This window comes from Streptopelia decaocto (genome assembly GCF_964273445.1).
Source record: "Streptopelia decaocto genome assembly, chromosome: 6".
Taxonomy (NCBI): domain Eukaryota; kingdom Metazoa; phylum Chordata; class Aves; order Columbiformes; family Columbidae; genus Streptopelia; species Streptopelia decaocto.
Window position 1 is genome coordinate 42,022,465 of NC_138660.1, and position 14,871 is coordinate 42,037,335.

Here is a 14,871-nt window from a genome sequence, read left to right on the forward strand (position 1 = left end):
CAAAAAAGCTTTAGGGAAGTTAAATATTACTGGAGTCATCTCTGTTTTGGAGGAAATAGGTCTGTGCATTTGCATTTATTGGGTGGGAATCAGATTCTGTATTTCAAATTTATTTTATAGATTGTGCAATAACTTCTCCTAGGGAAGATGTAAACATATTCATAAATTATCCTTGACTCATGAGTTATCTAATGTTTCTCAAGGGCTGACAAAAGTGTCTACCTAGTAGCTGGCATTTCAGAATACAGCTTTTGCTTTCAAGGTATAGATTGTTTTTATCTATTACTTTTACAGGAAAACTGGAGGATACCCCATAAAGCATCTAACCTGAGGGTGAATCTGTCCTATCTAACTCTCTGGGGGGCAAATTAACAGGCATACTTATGCGTAAGTTTAGACAATGGTGAGCATACCATTGAAATTAATGTACTAACTAAATTAGTGAAAGTCTGCTGGATTGGTCACTGAATTTCTGGTTTTCTCTTTGTGGCCTGGAATGAGTGAGAACAAATGAAATAACTCATTAAAATGTACTGCAAAGAACAGTCAAAATACAGAGTTTCTCAAAGTCTGCATGAGTTTAAAAACTAAAATTTTAAAGAAATTGCCATTTGTTCATTTTGGGCCTCTGTTTTAGTTGGAGATTGGTTGTGGCCTTTTCATAGGCTCTCAAGTTTTCTGAAGCTCACGAACTAACTTAAGTAAAATATTCTCTTGGCTTCCAGTCTTGTTCAATGCTTGGTCATGTTTACTATGGCTACACATTTTGTCTATTGATGTTGGTGGATCAGAGTGCCATTAAACTTGTCTTTCTAGCAAATTTTGTGACACCTGAACTCAGCCGACCCTATCATGCTGTTAAGGCCCCTTCAGGTGATCAGGTCATAATCCTTGGTGCTAAGGACTGACAAATTAAAAATAATACATAGATACATTAAAAGCAGATCTACTTGTAATAATCTATCTTGAAAGAAATGAGGCCAAGAGTTAACGTGTGTGTTATTAGCATGGTGTAATTGCAAGTGATGTCATGGCATGTCTGGAGGAATGAGATGCCCATGTCTATTAGTCGAAAGCTTGTCGAGTTTCCTCAGCTGTTGTCATTATAAATTGCTCAGTCAGTATGAATTAATAAAGCCATTTATCTTCTATGCATTTTCTTAGTGTTAACCATCACTGAGACTAAGAGGAAAATTAATAAGAGAAGAAAGTTCATGGTAAATTGTTATGAGAATCACTAAGTTTGCGTAGTATAGATAATTATGTAATTAATATCTATAGTAGTAACACTAGGCCTGGGGAACATATTCCCTGGGCTCATAACTATGCATATACTCTAATCATGGAAAGATGGCTATCCCTTAAATGAAGCAGAAAAGCAACTGGAATGACCACAGAATCCTTGAGGCTGGAAGGGGCCTCTGGAGATGAATTCAACCCCCCTGCTCAAAGGAGGGTCCACTAGAGTAGGTTGATCAGGGCTGTGCCCAGTCAGGCTTTGAACACCTCCAGAGATGGACACTGGCAATCTGGTCTAATGTTTGACCACCCTTGCAATGCAAAAGGAGGTTTTGTTTGTTTTATGATCAAATGGACTTTTAGCTGTTTCAGCTGCGTCCATTGACTCTTGTCTTTTCCCTGGACACCAAGACTAGCCTGGTTCTATCTACTTTGACTCCCATGCGGTACTGGGCTCACTGCACACACGCACTCCTTAGCTCCTTTGTCTCTTGTCAGAAACTTGTTATTGAGCCCTCCCAGGAATGTGTGTGCCCTGCTCTGTTGTCCCTCCAGCAGGAATTCAGGTGGCTGAAGTCTCCCTTGAGGACCAGGGCTTGCCAATGTGAGATTTCTTCCACTTGCCTGAAGGCCTTGTCTGCATTTTCTTTCTAATCAGTCCAGACAGTCACAACTACGTTGCCCATGTTGGGCTGTCCTAAACCCAACAGCTGAACATGATAACTTTTTCTAAAGATTGCAATATACAAAAATCTGTGGTATTCTGACTAATGCTGCTATGTTTTTCAAGAAGCAATTTAAGGGAAGAGGTTTAATCAGAAAATATTGATTTGGCTTTATTGGCTATTAAGTAAAAACCATGATTGATTTGTAAGATTTACATTAGTTTGCCTACCTATTATCTTAACTATTACAAAGCACTGTTAAGGAAGTTGTCATTGGCTTGTCATGTGTAACTCTGCTTTTGCAGTTGTGAACTAAACTGACCTTTCATTGTTCATGAGAATTAAATTATAAAGGCAGGTAGAATGGTGAAAGGGGGGGAGGAATCCAACCTTGGAAGTAATTTTTGCAGAAACTTAATCAGTCTTTGAAATTAAAATGAAGAGGGTTTTGCAGAGGATAGCACTAGATCCTTTCTCCCACCTCAGCTGATTCTGAAGGGAGTCAGTAAATTATACTGTTAGTGAAGCCATTGAAATGCTAATGGAAAACTTCAGTACATTCAGAAATTACTCTGTAGTAAAAGTAGGGTTCCTGCCTAACTAGCCACAATGTGTCATTTTTCTAAATCTTAAACCAGAATTTTACTACTATTAACATAAGTTTGAATCAATTAGCCTTTGAGTTACTGTCTTAGAGTTATTTCCTTTGAGCCAATGTTGGTATGATAGTCAAAACATAAGAGTCTGGAGCTTACTCTGAATATTTCAATTACTTCTCAGAGCCATTGGCTGCTGCTAGCTTATTTTAAAACTCAGATATCCATATCTTTTTTTCCAAATGTCAATCTCGTGCAAAACAAAAACGTGTATATGCTTTTAACTTCAACACTGTAAAGCAGAAAAAGCGATGTAAAAATACAGTTTCAGACCCTGGTTCAAGAAGTAATTTCACAATTTCCTTCCTTTTAACTCAATATGGGATAAATGAATATCCAAACAGATGCTTTTTTCTTTGTCTAGTTGAGATACTTGAACTCAAGGACCATGAGACTGGTTTGAGGTTAAGAGCTTTCACTATAGAGCTCCTCAACTTATATTTGTATATGGTTTTATTTGTATTGTATCACCCAGAATAACAGGGCTGTCAGGACAGAGAACTAAGCATTTATAACATGTATTTAAATCAGTTTTGTTTTATTTTTCTGTAGTAAAATGGGGCTGCATTTTGAAACATGAAAAGTAGCAGAGATCTGTAACAGCAAAACAGCCCAGCCAGCCATTCTTTTTTTTTCTCATGTAAAGAAAGCAGAAATGTTATTGTCACTTGGTCATTTCAGTCTGGGGTTACTATAAGCAGATTATAATTTAAATATGGCACTAATACTATCACAAGGACTAATAAAATTGGGTTCTGACATTCTGATTGAAATAGATAAGGGACTCAGATTTCTGTGTAGCATATGAGAATTGTGATATGAAGCACAGGAGAGGGATCTTTGTCTTACTGTGAAGACCTACAATATGAGCATTTTCTCATAGCAACTACAAACCTGATCAGAGGAGACTTGGATTCTGTATTAACAAAAATGCTGTGAAAATATAGCAGGCGTACAGTATCGTGATTTGAATATAGATGCGGGTGTGTGCAGATAGAGCTTTAAATTTTTAGTATTTGTTTCTTTGCTTTTAAAAAGCCATTTAGAAGTTAGTTTGTAACCACTGAAAAAAGCTCCTGAAATGCATTGCTGTATTTTTGTTAGAGTTATGTTACAACTAGCAAATTGCAGTACAAAGAGTTGAAGGCTGGTGTTTCAGTAAAAAGTCTGACCTTCTTCCCAAATGCAGGCAACCTCAGTTTTCTGATCAACTGCCAATCCCACAAGAATGAAAGAACAGGGAAGACACAAACATAAATCCTGAGCTTCAGATATTTACTACTTTAAATTCTGAAATTCTCCATTTTGACTTTGTGAAACAGAATTGTTTCTTAGGGTTTTGGATAGGTGCCATCAATTCTGCTTGTCAGCATTGGCAAAGCTACCTAGACAGAGTTGGTGGAGTAAAGTGCTTTTAAATTAAATCAGAAACTCAATCTTGCAGTGTTTTACCAGCTCTGATTTAAATGTATACAGATTTGTCTCTATCCAAATGTTGTATTCCAAAGGGCTATTGTACAGTTACAAATGTAAGTAAATAGTCTGTTGGCTAACATTTAAGTAATACCTACTAAAATGTTTTGTCAGTGACCGAAACAGCCACTTTGGCTTGAAATGAAATCAAAATCATGTTGTATACTGTTCAGGTTTATAAGTAGTACCTATTTTGGTGTCTTATTTAAACTTACTGGAAGATTTATTGTTTTGTTGTTAAAAGTGACTTGGCAGAGTTTTGTCAATAGATGTTACATTCAGTTTTGGCCAGTATTTATTTGTTAATCCATGCAGAGATAGTAAAGTTATGATAAACCTGTATCAGGATCGAAAGCATTCATCAGACTTTATTATAGTCACAACAGAACCCCTACACTGATAATTAAAACTTCAGATTAAAATGGTAGTAAAATTGAGATTATGCCTGAAGAGAATTCCACTGTAGTCTGCTTTTCTGCCCATGGTTAAGCTTTTATTTACATTTTTCCCTTATTATTTGTACTGCTATAGGTGTGACTTCATTTTTCATGAGGCTGAATTTGCACAATCCAGCATCTGCAAGAATTGCCGCAAAGAGTCTCTTTATTTAATAATGGTGATTTCAATCAAGATTATAGTTGGATTTACTGAGCTCTAAAACAGCTGGAAGGAAATTTAGTATTTATTCTTGGATTAATATTAAAATTATTTACTTGGGCTTATGTATTGGTGGGGTTTTGTCCTATAATGTAAACAATGGAAAGTGGTGGTCTAATAAGTGCTTTCCCTAGCTGCGGTCATGAGAATTCTGCTGAAATGAGCTAATGGCTCTAATGATGGTAATTATAAGAAAATGTGGGGTGTGTTTGGTTTGGTTTGTTTTTTTAAAGTTATGTCAGTTAAAACTGAGACCTACTGCAATTATGTGCCTATTCATCATCATTGCTCCTGAAAGTTCTGAATAACTGCTTATGTAAGTTTTTGCGTGTTTAAAAAAAAAATTATCTTGCAAGACCTAGGATTAAGATGAACAAGACTGATATAATGAGGGAGAGGAAGGAAAGCAAAAGTTCCAGAATAAATCATGCCCGTATTTTTCCTCCTAATTCACAAAATTCAGTCCTAAGTATAAATGCATGCCTTTTTTTCTATTCTGCTGTCATGCAGTAGGTCAAATGTAATACCCTATCCATCTTCCACTAGCCCTGCTCTGAGAATAAACCTTGAGCACCTGCTTGAAAGCAGACTTGCAAATAAACCTCCCAAACAATTCCTTCCCCCACTGCCCCCACCTTTCCCCTTCCCACAGCCATCTTGTGCTTCTCTAGAGGCTTGGTTACTGTGGTGCGACACCCTGATGCCATTGTTCTGCTTTAAAGGTTTCTTAATAAGATTGGGATTTCTGAAATTGCGGCTGGGGAAGTAACTCATACCAGTTTAGAAATGTCTGGTGGTTGGATGCGATCTTGTAATTACTATTCTCAACATTTTACAAAATCCTATTGAGATTAATTAGTGTGAAGGATAAGAAAGGGCAGAGCAGACCTACAGAGCTGCTAGCATTGCATTCAGTACCACTGGTTAAAAGCATTGTCTTTACTACAAGGGGAATTTATGTAATTTGTCTGAATACTGAGGTGTTTGCTAAATCTTTTGGTGGTTTTCTAGGGGAGCTGGGCTCTTGTTTGGACAGACAATTAGTAAATGTAATACCTGATGCAATTATTAGTGTTTGTCAGCTTAGCATTGTTGATAAAGCAGTTTAGGTAACGCAGCACTCCACAGAATCATTATTCCTCTTCAGTTCTCTGCCTAAGACTCCCTTAACTGCTGTTCTCTTTAAAGTACTATGCTATGTAACAGGGAAAAAAGTCATTTTCCTTCTCCTTTCTGAGACACACAGGTCAATGGCTAATCATACTGCTAAAAGGTACTTTCCACTGTTTGAAAACTGGGCTACAGAAGACAGCAAATCCAGTCTTTCTGATATGACACAGATTGTACGTGTTACTTCAGCAAATGTGTACTTAGCCTTTATTTTAATATGTACTTACAGATGCAAGTTAAGGGCTTTGGTATATTGGCAGTGGAGACCATCAGTTTTGTAGAGGATGTCTTTATCTTCCAAATAGGCATGACCATACTAAAGTACATTATTGCAGACTGAGCTTCAAGACTGTTGGACCTTTAGGTCTATGCCTTGAGTCTCTTGCGTCCGTGCAGCACACTTCACTAACGAGGTGAATTTCAGAGAATCTGTCTGAGATTCAGTACACGCTATGGTGAAATATGTCACGAAAGCTTCTTGCTTAACTTGTGCTAGATCTTGAGTTGCTTCCTCAAATTTCTACAACACTGAAACCACCAGTAATCGGAATAGTTAAGGATTTGTTGATACTCTCAAATTGGATTAGAATTCATGCTAAAACCATTTTTTTTCTCTTGGTTCCATGACACAAGCTATGCCATGACCTAACGTTTTTACCAGCTGGGGTGTTTTTGAGCCAGTATTTATTATTGTATAGTTAGTAGTTGTCTTATTAAAAAATTGTGTACATCTTTGTCATATCTTGTTCCACTGGCCCCTCATTTGATCCACAGATGTGTTCTGTTGCTTTTTCTTGCTCATCTGAAGACTTTCTGAATCTATTCTTTGCAGCTAGGATTTGACTAGTGCAGCCAGGATGATATTCTTTCTGATCTATATCATAAAGACTTTCTGTAACTGTGTCAGAGGTGGGGGAGGAAAAATGAAAAAAAATCCAGATCAAAGAGAGCAGGTTTTTTATATGCTGGGTTGGGAAACGTTGATTTTTAGTTGATACACTTCAATTTTTCTCTCAAAATTCACTAAGGGTGTGAATAGGCCATTGGGTTTCCTAAAGCTAAGTAGATTGTCTTCCTTTTCATGGCTTTGCCTTATACAAAGAAATCACCTGGTATAAGTAGAATAAAATAATCATTCTTGGATGAACATTTTATAAAGAGTTGGTACTATATGATATAATATTGGTGATTGTGTGATTATGTAGTTGTATTAAGTATTAATGGTGATCTGTGTTAATCTCTTGAATTTTAATATGAGAATTTTGGTATTTTAGGTTAAAACTAGTGAGGCATGCACTTTTTTTTGTAGCACCCTTTCCTTGCAATATCCCCAAAGGACAAGTTAAGAATATCAAATCAGTTCTCCTCTTGCTGGTAACGTATTATGAGACACATAATTGCATTTCAGATGCTATTTAAGATCTGACAGATTAAAGTTGCTGATACAGTATAACAATAACAGAACTAAATAAATGTTTAAAGCAAAAAAGTTTGAGACTACTTTGCATGGCATCAACATTTTGTCTTTTGTTTGCAGTTTCACTTATTAATACTCCTCATGACAGACCACACACGTAACTTGACTGAAAGAGCTGTATGGATCCCTTATTAATGCCGATACTCTAAGATCTTTACACTTTGCTTTCACAGCATCTTGAATGAAGTAAGTGCTGACAAGCATACTTAATGTCCATCTTCTATCTTTAATAATTCGATGGTCACTGGTATTGAAGACAGGATCCTTAAAGTGGATTATTAGTATAGACTGAGGACAACTAATATGTATTTTTAATAGATTTGGTATTAAGAATTATCAGTTTTGTCACACTTTCATCACAAAATGTTATTCTTTAAAGTTCTATTGTAGTCTACTGTGGCTTTGCAAACAAAACAAAATAAAAGTGTGTTTCAGATATTAAGTCTTTTATACAAATGGTGATACTGCGATACTTGAAAGTAAATGTTCTCTGCCTCAGATTGGACCCCTCTCCCACAGCCCAGGTGTGTGGGTGGGCACAGCCAGTAGCTCACTTGGTATTAAGTACACCAATATTTATACCAAAGAAAGCAAGTGTAAACATATGCCCTTTCTTCAAACATTGAATATCTGAATGCTAGTTCTTTTTCCAATAACTATTCAGCTATTTCTAATAAGACTATATCAAGAGGAAAGACTGGAAGGGAGTTATTTTGTGGTGTCTTGCTCCAAGCAGCTCACCAGCCTTGGGCACTGATTAAAATTCCTCTAGTAGAAGACAGGGACAGAAACCAATTCAGTGGTGTGTGGCGGGTTACCATAAAGAGTGAAATACTGAATAAGAGGAGCATTGTCAGCTCCTTTCTTATTTAGGCTTGTTGAGGCTTTATCAATGAATTTTTTACCTCTGAGATGTCTGTCTTTTCCCCAAAAATCTTTCGTTGGATTTAATTATGAATTCACTGCTAGGGTACTGCAGCCATTTCAGTGTTCTCAATTTCATTGTGTCACTGCAGCACTGAATTATTTTGTCACTTTGTATTTTTGTGAGAGCTAGGATCTAGCTGAAATTGAAATTAGCTGCTGCAGTTCATGGCATTCACTTTTTCCAGTCCTCACCTCATCAAAATGTGTACCAAACTGCTTCTTTCAGACTTGCACTTTACTACTTAGAGCATTTATATTAATAGCAATGTAGCTATTTCAGGGATGAAAGGAATTTATAACTATGGAAGAGGGTGCTTTACCACTCATTTAAAATTCATTATGGACATCTGTGCCAGGAAGTGCTTTCTGTCCTCCACTGTGCAGTGCAGTGAAACTAGCAGCTAAGTGATTTGAATAGTTTATTTTTCTTTCTCCCATGCTCTTACTAGGACTACTCCTATGTCTCTCCCACCTTATTCTTTTACATATTTTGCTTATTCTACTATTTTTTTTTTTCTTCACGTATGTTCTCTTCTCTGGAGCCCCCAGCTACCCTGCAGAGCTGCTTCGAAAGCTGTCAATTCAGCAAAGCAAAAAAGCGCAATGCAAGCTAGATCCAAATGTTAATTACAGGATGAGTTGTCAGGATTTGTGAAATCCTGCAGATGATGAAAGAGAAAATTATACTTAAAATCCAGGTGGATGATAGAATGTATCAAGTACACTTTCTGTATTTAAAAAAACAGGCATCCAGAAATAAATATCAAAACAAGTCAGAATACCTCAAATTCTACATTTCTCTTGGGCTAAAATGCCAACCCTGTAGAGTTAGCCTATGGTTACCTACTGACTTAAGATTTCTTTCTGTATAATAGATCACTGAAAGTACAGAAAAAGTGTTTTTAAATGTAAAACAATTCAGTTTTTAAACTCTTCAGTTTATGTCCAGAATGCTACTTGATATTATATTGTTAAAGGGGTATTTAAGTGTGTATTTATGGAAAAGGCAAATGTACTATATGGAGTAAGTATCCAATTTTATAGTACTAAAGTTTCTAAACCCTCTGAGTTTTGGAATGAGCTAGAGCAGGATGATAAATAACTAGCTTCCTTAATTTTTTTTGTTGTATCTAGTGGTTGGGAAATTTGATTTGTGAGTGGCTTTGTTGTAGTTGTGGGAAGTTACAAGACACTATTACACAGGCTCAAAAGGCATTTTTCTGTTTCGCAGTAATAAAGGATGAGTGATCTCAGTGAAGTGTTACTGGTAAATCACAGCAGCCTTCAGTTAGAAATCTGCCTTCTTCTGTGGTATCTTATTACTCTTTGATAATCTTTCTCCTGTGGGATAATATGTTGCTACTTCAATGGTTCCACAGAAGTACAAGCCATGGAAAATAGAGCTCTGTGATAATTTTTGTGCTTGCGGGCTACTTTGTAGCAATGCAATCTGTTGCGGGGACAGGACACTGTGTAGCTGTAAGTTGAGACCAAATGGCTCCACAGGTCATTTCTGTTGTACTTTTTTCTTTCTGTGTTAAAATAATCTATTACTAGCCTACTGAAACAAGTGAAAAAAGAGACTGTTTTCATTATAACTGTGAAACAGATTTGCTCTGTGATCAAAAATGCTTACTCGGATTTTTTTTATTTTTTTTTTTTCTTCTTTCATGGACTGGATGAGGCAGAGAAGAAACAGCTGTGGCGATATTTAGGATAGGGGTCACAGCTATGTAAAAACAATCTGTACACAGCCATGTGCAGCCAGCACTACTTCTGTGTGTTGGAAACAAGAAATGTGTACAGAATCACCAGGAGACTGAATAAATCTTGATGCCCAGTAATGTTGCAGTTCTGTGTAACAGGGCTCTTCTGGAGCACTCTGCTTGGGGGAAGGCAAGTCAAGTCTCCATACCAGTTCAGAGTCCTCTTGAATAGCGCCAACCTTGCACCGGGAAGATTATAATATTTCAGACAGTGTATTTGTCAGCTATAATGGACTACTTCAAAACATCTGTCACAGCATTTTTCTCTGCATTAAAACTTTAACAAAGTGTAGGACTCCTGCATGATTGCAAGTGGAAATCTTTTCTATCTAGCAAAGCACAGTTATTCTACTCTTTTATGTACAGGAGCCTTTGCAATTTGCAACAAAAGCTTCCTATTATGTATCTGTGAAGAGTATACTTTGAGAGAAAATGAAGCTTATAATCAAATAGAATGACTTAGTTGACTTTTTCAAAAGTCTCTGTGACTGTGTATAAAGACACAGTGTTATCCTTTTTTCAAAAGTTGCAGTGTGCCACCTAGTAAATAAACTTACTTGGAATTACCTTTATGAACTCAGATTTTTTTGGTTTTCCATGATTGCTTATTTGACTATAGTCAAGCTGTATTTCCTTTAACTGAAGTAATTAGAATGATTTTTTTTTTTTAAGTTCACTGAAATACACTTTAATATAAAATACAATTTTATGTGAAACTGCAATTATAAAAATTTCACTAGAGTAATTTTGGCAATGATCATTTGATACCTAGATAAAGTTTTCTCCTCTACTTTGCAAGAAAGAAGTAAAATAAACTGAGGTGAAGGAACTTTCTCCAAATAAATTAATTTAACCAAAGACTGAAATCTTTGATTCTTAAGCTATTAAGTGTTAATTTGTTACCTGTACTTATATTTAAGCTCATGTTAAAAAACAAACAAATAAACAAAAAAAAAACACCAGCCAAAAACCCCCCAAACATGTACCAAACACCAAACAAACAAAACAACTAAAACCTGTTTGTGACTGTATTTTTGGTCTGTACTTGTAAATATAAAGAGCTTCCTTTACAAAAAGAAAAATCCATTGTTTCTTTCTTAAAATTCTGCCTGCTATACCAAACTTTTTAATTTTGTCCATGTCAGAAGAGAAATGAGCATCTCTTTCAGAAAGGAAGAACGTTCAGCAGATGACCTTCATCGCTAGTCATCTATATCTGTCTAGCACTGCCAATTGCCAAAAGAGAAGTAATTTCTTGAGTGAATTGCTATGTAAATTGAGATTAACATTTGCCGTCCCACAACTTATTTAATGTGAGCTGCCTCCTTTACAAATTTCAAGTATATGGGAACCCAGTGAAAAACTTCTTGCTGTTGAGGGAGAAGAATTCCAAGAAACCTGTAGAGGCTGTGGTGTAAAGCTTCTGTCTGGGTTTCATTCCCAGTTTGCAAATCAGCATCAACAGAAAAGTCTTCAAAAGATCATTATCACAAGCCTTGAAAAATGCCTATTAAAAAAAAAAAAAAAAAAGTGTTTCTAAGAGTTATCATCTGCTTTTAGTGCAAACAGCCACTTGTGGATTTTCTTTCCTGTGAATTTGTAAGTCATAGCCGGTCCCAACACCTTGAGAACTGGGGGAGGAGCGATACTATTGATGCTTTAACTTTTCAGCAGTGGCAGCAAATTTGTTCAAATTTAGGATAAATGCTTTTGTAGTGAATGCAAAAAGCTTTTTCTTAATATTCAGACTAAAATAGAAACAAGACTTGTAGAATTCACTGAAAGAACATGGGATATTTGGTGGGATGTCACAACAAGGAACTTGATTTCTCTGTTGCCTTGTAGGCATTCCTAGAAAGCACAGAAGCATCAGAGGAATAAGTTGTTTCTATAACTGCTTACCTATGTAAGACTAAATCCTGCAGGTCTTGAGGTAGACACATGTTTGAAAATCATTGCTATATTTTAAAAATCAGTTTTGAATCCTGTTTAAATGACTAGAGAAATGTTTCCTCTAAATTCCATAACATGTAGTAAACATATATATATATATATATATATATATATATATATATATATATCTCCTGATGTTGAGGGGGGAAGGATTGTTAATATGTACACTTAACAAAAATTCTCAGCATTTCTGGGGCTAAATCTCTTCTCTAGATAGGCTAATATTAAAATACTATTAAAATATTATGTGCTTTCTCCTTTGTTAAACTGAGGTTCATCAAGTCATATTTCTAACAGAGCTGCCCAATGAAATGTCATTAAAGGCCTTTTTCAATGTTCCCAAGAGCCCTCTACTTCACACAGAGCACCCGTGTTGGCAGCTCTTTTGAAACACTTGGTGGGAATGGGTGTCTACAGCAAGGAAAAGGAGGATATAATGAGCACAGCCTGGTCATCGTGCTACAGTGAGCGGGAGATGAGGAATGAACGTAAAAAGTACACCAGTACTTTTTTCTTTTTCTCATTTGCAACCCCCCTTGTCGATGAAATGCTTGAGGTATTGAATATCTTACTAGATTTTAATGCTTATCTGGGTTTAAATCTAGATTTATGGATTAATTAGAAAACAAGGAAGTTGTTTCCAGTTTTTCAGAATTGATATGTAAGTTTCTAGCTACAGTTGTTTTGGTTACCTGATTTCCAATCCCTGATGATTCTATGTCACACCGTTTGCTAGGACCTGAAAATGTGAGGAACTGTATCCTTGAAAAACTTTTGTTTTGAGGTACATGGATAGTGTCATATTTGCCTTTGAGTCATCTCCCAATACCTGTCATTACTGCTGTTAACTAAACTGGCATCCAGTTCCTATTAAGAGCAGCATCTGATTTTTTTGTTTCAGCACGATCATTTAAAATGTCATGGGATATAACTCTAATTTGAATTTTTAAACAGTCATTTATCTTTTAATTATCTGTAGTTATGTGTGCATTTTGTAAAAACATACCATGCTACTCTTTATAACCTTTCCTTAGAAAGATGTTGGTTTGATTTTCAAAGGCAATTTGGCTTTTGAGTCATATAGCTTTAATTTTTATTTTGATACTTCAAATTTTTCATATATATATGAAAACTGGAGATTATCTCTGTCCTGCTTGGTAAAAAGCATAATGTAGGTATACTGGGCTTTTTAGTCACCTGGTCCCGAAGCACAGCTTTCAATCAGGTCACAGTACTTCTCCTTGCTTAATAATTGTGTGCAATTAATATAGGCTTGTTTTCTTCTGTTACAACAGACTTGATCTAAACCTGATTGGAATTAAGGACTTATTTTTTATTGAAATAAGTTGCGTAAGTATGGAGACAGAATTACTTAGACTGATTCACTCTTTTGAGTTCTAGTCTATGTAATTTTCAGTCTTTCTGAATGTTCCTAAATTATACGAAGTGGGAATTTAAAATGGTCTGTTGTCTTTACTGTAAAGTTCAATTGTTTTATGCCTTTATCTGGCTACAATTGTATTCCTAGGCCAACAAATCACTTTTCATGGAAAATTGTTTTTTGAACCAACGCAAAATACAAAAATAAAACAACTAAATTAATTGTTCTGTTTTAAAATGAGGAAAACTGGCCTTTGCTTGACTAAATAACTTGATAAGGATGTAAGAGAGCATATGTGGATCTCTGTATAACTTTGAGATGTCTAGTGTCAGAGCTGCAGTATGTCTGTAGGTCACGCTCAGCCCAAAAATCTTCCATTCATTCACCTTCATGTAGATGGTGGAAGACATGAGGCAAAGGGAAGCACAACTGTGCAGGACAAAGAACATTTAACTCCTTAAGACTGGGGCCCAAAACTGCCATTGTAAAACAAAACTCAACTGAATGTCTCCTAAACTCCAAGCTCACTGGGCCCCCTTGCAGCTGTGATGCCAGCTCTTCTATGCCAGCCCAGCTGAGTACATGTTGAAAGGTGAAAAAGCCCACACAAAGTTTGTCTATGTAAGAAATGTGTAGAACCGCCTCCTGTCTTCATGGTTTCAGAGCAAAGACGAAATGAGGGAGAAAAGACAAATGCTCTGCCACAACCTGAAAGCAAGTCAGTGAGATGTGATATGGAGGAAATAGGTGTATGGAGCATGGTTTAATTTATTGCTGTTTCTCAACCAAGTCTTACTTAGGGCTATGTAGTAATGGGGAAACTATCAAAGCTTCAGTCTAGCTAATAAAATGTAAATGGAATATTAAATTTCCATCTGCTGTCTCTGTGCTGTTAATCGTGGTTGGAAATAGCTGCAGACATCCAATGTGTGTTGCGGTTACATCTGTCCACATAGCTCAACATTGCTGTGATAGATGATGGAGTGCCTGACAGTATAGCTACCCATGTGGCAGCTCAGCTGTTACAGACTTGTTTTCATTTACACTATATAACTAATTCTGATTAATGTGCATACTGATTTCCATGTATTATGCAGGCTCGGTATAGAATTAGGGCCTTTCTGTTAACTAAGGTAGGCCACGGTGCATCTATCTACACGTTGCATTGAAAGGTGAACTAGGAGCAACAGGGCTGACAAATCCATGTAAGCCTAGGAAGCCTCAGTGTTGCTCTTAGTATAGAAAAGTGAGACTACAGCTTCATTTACATTGGTTAAGTATTTTTAATCTGATAAGTCTCGATCAACAACAGATTGAGACTGCTGTGCTGTTCTCCAGAGTATGAGGGGACATGGCTAAATATTGCAGTCTTCTGAAAAAAATGTCTTTTTTTCTGACATATTTTTGACAGAACAAGTTGGCTGTGCTTCATTTTCCAATTAGAAGGTAGAGGTTAAACACTGAACTCCTTCTTTCTTTCATTTTGCATACGTTTTTCTTTCATGAC